This window comes from Pistacia vera, unplaced genomic scaffold (assembly GCF_008641045.1).
Source record: "Pistacia vera cultivar Batoury unplaced genomic scaffold, PisVer_v2 Contig598, whole genome shotgun sequence".
NCBI lineage: Eukaryota > Viridiplantae > Streptophyta > Magnoliopsida > Sapindales > Anacardiaceae > Pistacia > Pistacia vera.
Genome location: NW_022196443.1, coordinates 474,530 through 480,529, shown reverse-complemented (window position 1 = coordinate 480,529; position 6,000 = coordinate 474,530). Strand labels below are relative to the sequence as shown.

The 6,000-nt window shown below is 38.5% G+C and overlaps 2 pseudogenes; both read left to right on the top strand.

Moving 5' to 3' along the window:
• Positions 1-405: 405 nt before the first annotated feature.
• On the top strand, positions 406-1,379 carry LOC116110168 (annotated as a pseudogene).
• Positions 1,380-3,124: 1,745 nt separating this feature from the next.
• LOC116110167 lies at positions 3,125-3,615 on the top strand (annotated as a pseudogene).
• Positions 3,616-6,000: the final 2,385 nt, after the last annotated feature.

Here is a 6,000-nt window from a genome sequence, read left to right as displayed (position 1 = left end):
TATATTGTGAAACCAGAGCGGTATTTTTTAAATTTTGTAGGGCCCAGAGCTAAGTATGTCCTTTATTAATAATCTGTTGGGTCTACTGTAGTAAGTTTTTAAGTGCAAATATTAAAGAGAAAATAAGATACTGCAATACCTGTATAAGCCTAGGTATCCAACCCCAACAATTAGTTTATTAGGTGGTGACAATACTCCTTATAAAGACTAAGATTGCCATTAATCATCCATTGTAGGACTCCCTGAACTCATTAAATACCTTTTTCTGTTGGCATATCTGGATACTAAAATAAGTTACCTGTCAAATTTCTTTTTGCTAGTTTGATCTTACATTTTTAGTAAGCTCACTATGGTAATCTTACATATTTTTTTTTTACATATAATGACGATCAATCTATTTCAGAAATGTCTCTATGGATGTGAGTTTGGAACAGGTTTTTTTATTTATTTTATTTTTTTTTTGTGAAAGGCTAGTTTCATATGATTTAGATTCTTTTACTTTAAGTTTCCGCATTGAGATTTTTTTTTAATCTTAATTATGTATCAGATTAGGAGTCCTCGAATCCTCAGCAGTTTCACATCCATCTCCCCCAATTATCATTTTCAGTGCCATCACTTCTTCGTTGTTGGCATCCCCTTTATCATCCCAACATCATCTGTATCCCACCAGTTCATCCACACAAAGTGGCCCCGTCATTCTCCTGGCCATCCACTCCTAAGGCAGGTATCTGATAGCCAGATCTCAGGATTGAAGTCATTGAATGGATACTCCGTTAGTGAGGAAGGCCAGTGTCCCATCATGGAGCAATGAATCAACTGGGGGCTCCCATGCTGGGTCTTCAGATGGTTGGTCCTGCATGCCTTTTCTGAACTCATGGCCACGTCTCATAAAGAAAGGTGGTCTTTTGATAACGAGTCCTTGGGCTTGTCATGAGAAGATAACCAGATCCAATAGCCGAATTTCAGCTGTTGCTTCTATTGATAAGCAAACATGCGGTGCTTGCTCTAGCTGTTGTCAGAGCTTGCTGTGGTTGCAGTTCTAACCTGCGGCATGTTTTTCATGCTGAATGTTTGGAGAATATAACTGCTGAGATTCACAAGTATGACCCTCGGCCCAGTTTGTATTTTAGGGGAGAAAAAAACCCTTAAGTTGTCTGAAAAAGCATTGAAATCGGAGATGGAATCAAAGGCTAGAAGTACAAGAGATCAAGGAACCGGATTGTGGATAGCAATCTTGATCGTAACTCTTTCATGTTGGATTACCTTAAAAGTAGTCAAAATGAAGGAAAGAGTTCCAAGATTGCTTCCACTTCCAGCATGAAAAGCTCCTTAGGAAAGCCTTTCTGATGCGACACTTCTCCTTGGATCAAAAGGAGTAGGTCCCCATCAGAAAATCATTCACATGGAAGAAGGGGCTTTTCTGGACCAAATCTAGCAAACATACTGCTTCTCCCTGAAAGAGGTGATAATTTTTCTCTTGTTGCATTTCTCAGTGTACACTAAATTAGCCATTTCCCTGCTTTGGCTCATTGCTAAAATTTTATACCTTTCTCATTATGCGCTTACCAGATATTCTGGGGACTGCACACTGACCACTGCACACACATACTCATTCATACAAATTGATGTTGAAACCTTTGGACTCACCAAAAGTTAGTATATCTTCCCTCTTTTCTTCTTCACAACTTTTCTAAAGAAGGTTTCATGCATGTTTACAGATGCCATGTTTTGATCCTCTCTGGAATCTCGTTAGATGAGGAGCGGTGGCCGTTTTTCAGATATTTAAAGAACAAATCTTCATACAGACTTGGAAACTTAAACAATTAGTTACTGGAATTACTTTGTACAGAAGTAAAAAGAAATAGATAAAGGGGGTAATTATGCAAAAGAAAGAAGTTTGTAGAATGAAAATGCATTGTGAACTAGTGTCCTCTACTGACAGATAAATTTGTTTCTTGCTTGGACAAAATGAATTTTATTCTATTGAATTTGAAACCTCTGTATGGCTGGCTGGCTGGCTGGATTGTAACCTTACCTTGATGGGTTTGTTGTTGGATGACGTCTTGGGTGATCTCCTTTGTAAATGGAGAACGTATGGTCACTTTAAAGCAATACGGGACCCTCTGTATGATAAATTGAAATTCAGTTTGTTATATGCTCTATTTGATCGTCTTTTTATCTTCCAAATATTATTTAAATAGATTAATGGTTTTAGCCATTTAGCTTTCCCATTGTGTGCAGCCATGAATGTTACTAGCTCATAGCCATCTCATGCAGTGTTTAAAACCTAACACGGGGTATAACCCAGCAGAGTGGTTAGTCCCCGTTGACTGGTTTAACCGGTTTGATCGACGGGTCAAACAGATGTCAAAGGTTAAAATTTAACAAAAAATATTCTTGAAAATTACATGTAAGTTCTTATAGTTTAAAATCTTGCAAAACACCTCGAACACCATGTTAGCGTCAGCACATAGCTTTGCGATTCTGATCGATTCACTCATCGTTCACTGAAGTTGTCACCATTGTACTCATCGGTTATTGATCTTTAAAATCCCTAATATTATAGCTTTTAATTGTTTACGGTTGATGTTCTAATGTTTAGTTTCAATTAATAGAAAAATGTATAACCCGACCTGAATAAGGCTTCAAGGTCCCGGTTCAACCGATCGGGCCAGCCAGGACCTAAACCTATTAGATAATTGTGTCATCTCTCTTGACCTCACTAATTCATATTAACCTCTTGTAGGGCACTTAAGGAACAAGGTCAGGCAATGCAACCTGAACTGAGGCGGTGCTCAAATAATCCATTTCATGGCGGTTGTTTTTGGCCTTTCATGCTTCGATCCAACAAGTTTGATCAGGAATCAGGATAATATCATCAGACGATGGAAATCGTTAGTAATCCACAAACGACACCTGGCCTCATTGCTGCTACGCGGCAACATAGCCTGATGTTTCGTGTTTCACTCGATTATTACGTGTAGACACCAGATTGACATGCAAAAACCAACATTACTCCTTGCTACACCGTCACTGGATCACGTTCACTCTTTAAAGTCCCCCAATAAGCCCGAATATGCTCATCCAATATCCAATATACAACAAAATTCTCTCCAAATCGAAAATGGCAGATTTACGTGATGAGTGGGAACCCAATTCAGCTGACAGATGAAGCGGAACCCAGTTCAGTTAACCGACGAATACGGTAACCCCATGCAACTTACGGGTGTTGCTCTCACAAAGGTGAACCTACTGCTACGAGCCAAGTCCACGGCGTTGGTGTTGGTTTTCCACCGGCTGCTGCTCATTTGCCTGGTGGTGTTCATGATGAGAGTTCAGCTCAGCTGTTTCGTGGGAAGGTCAACATGAGCGTCGAGATTTGAAGCAAGAGTTGGACATGAGCGCCAGCGTGATCAGCATTTGGGTGCTGGAGAGACGATTCAGCGCTCGGGCAGTTCAAGCTCTAGCTCGGTGACATATAAATATATTATATATATATTCCCCATGCACCTTCTGATCTATTTTTTTTAATCTTTTTAACTCTAAAATTAATTGCCTTGGTGCATGCATACGCATTCTGAGGATGATGGGCAAGAGGAGAGGAAGAAGGACTGAAGGAAAAATAAAAGAGAAACTGGGGCAAGTGGGAAGAACAGGAAGAGCATTCACAGACTACAACATTTCCACCACCACACCACCACCCGCTCCAGGGCAACACCACCAGCAAGAGCAGCATCATGAGAAGAAAAGTATGATGGAAAGATCAAGGAGAAACTTCCTGGTATCATTCCCATTAATACGTTACGTAAACATATATATATATATCAACTTGTACATTGGATTGTGGTGTTATGATAAGCTTGTTTTGTGCTAAGATCGATGTGTGTTTTTTGTTTTTGTTCTGGTTAAACTTAAAACTGCAACTAGCTGTGTGCCATTAGGGCACAGGACTGAGCTAGCTTATAATTAAGTTGCAGCAATTAATAGGTTAGATCAACTTGTATGGATGTTTACGGCAATTCACAATGTTTATATTGTTAAATTTTGCTTCAGATCTTGTATTTTTTTTAGTGTGTTTAGTGTAATATTATTTGCCTACCAATTCATGGTGGGTTCATCTTTTAGAAGTTCAAGGCTCCGTTTGATATAGTTTTTTTAATAATATTTTCTGAATAGATAGGATAGTATTTAATTAATAGAATAATCTAAGATAAATGTATTGGGTATATTTTTGAAAAATTTTGATTATTTTTAACCCTTTACATTTTTTAATTTAGTTAAACACTCTCAATTATAAAGTTTATAAATTAATAAAAACACCTTCACTCACTCAATTGATTGTCGGTAGCCGATCATCACCGTCGGACGGTGGCTAAAAGTTGTTGGAATGATATACGATCGGTTAGATCTGGCTGGTTGTGAGCTGATTTGGTCGTTTTTTGGCCAGATCCACCTGGATCATAGATCTGGCCAGAAATGGCAAGATTTATAGCCAAAGATCTGGCTATTGATGCTCGTCATATCTTGGCAAGTGATTGTTGTTTGGTGGGTAGAGGTGTTTTTTGTTGATTTATAAATTTTTATTGAGAAATGTAATTATTAAATGTTTTGAGTTGAATAGAATATGATCGGATTTTAATAATATTAAAACAAACACGTTTTTCATTTTTTATGAAAAATAGTAAACACAATAGGGTTGGAAAAGTTAAACAAACAGGGGTAATGTAAGACAGTAAGAGTCAATATTTATTTCAAGGTGTACTGAAATATCTCATGCTATATCTAAGATGGCAATGGGCCCGATATTTTAGGGTACAGACCCGACCCGAAAAGGTCGGGCTTTATCCGGTGTCGCGGGGCTTGAGCTTGGCCTGAGCCTGATTTAAGGTCCGATCTCAAGTATGGGCGTTTGGGTATATCTTTAGGCCTGACCCGGTCTAACAATTTTAGTATTAATTTTACTAAATTATCTTATACTATGTATTTAATTACAAGATTATCCTACATATTATAACCATTTTTTCCCAAACTATAATCTCATCCCATTTGATGAGTTTCAAAAATAAATTAATATTTAAAACATTTTTTAGAATTAAAAATATGAAAAAAATTAAAATTTTAATATTTAAAATTCACATTATTAAATGGGCAGCTTGGGCTGGCCTAAGGTTACAAAAGCCCGTCAGGCCGGGCTTGGGCTTTACCTATCATAACGTGGACGGGCCCGACTGCTTGAGCCTTTGTCATGAGGTTGGGCTTAAGCTTGGGCCAAGGGGTACCCATCCCGGCCTAGCCCATTGCCATCACTAGCTATTCATTGTAAACCCATTTTACATGTTTTTAAAATAAATTTTTATTTTAACCCATAAAATTGATCGGTCTATCTCTTATTTTGTCGTGGATTCGAACTATTGTGTTAGAGTGTATTTAGTGTCTATCTTCGTTCTGTTGCTAATCAAAATTTTGTTGAAAAGCTTTAGACAAATACGTAGTGAATCATTATATATACATATTGTTGATGCTTGATTTTTACATCAATTACTCGCACGTGTAAAATGCTAAAAGACTTAGAAGTCACACGTGATATAGGGGGATTGAATTAAACAGAAATTTGTTGGGAGCTGGGTGTGGCAGTAAATTGAATAGGTGGTAAGCGACTTTGGGTTGGCAAGGTTGGACCGATTTGGGAGAGAATGGTGGTCGGAAAAAACACAACACCAACGCAACCAATCAAACCCACTAATCGAGCACCAAAAACCCAACGATTTGTGGGGGAAACAACCACAAATCATGATTGTCCCATAGCGGAAAGAGCTGGACATGGCCGGCAAATGGTGAGCACAGAGGGTTAGGAGAGGGGTGGGTTTTGAAGAGTAGAGGGTGGGCAGTTGAATGGTGGTTGTAAGGGGCGTTTTGGGTGATTGGATCGGTCGAAAAAAGGCTGAAAAGATAGGAAATCATGCAAAAAATCAGGCTGTGATTGGCAGGTGCATCGGGTTG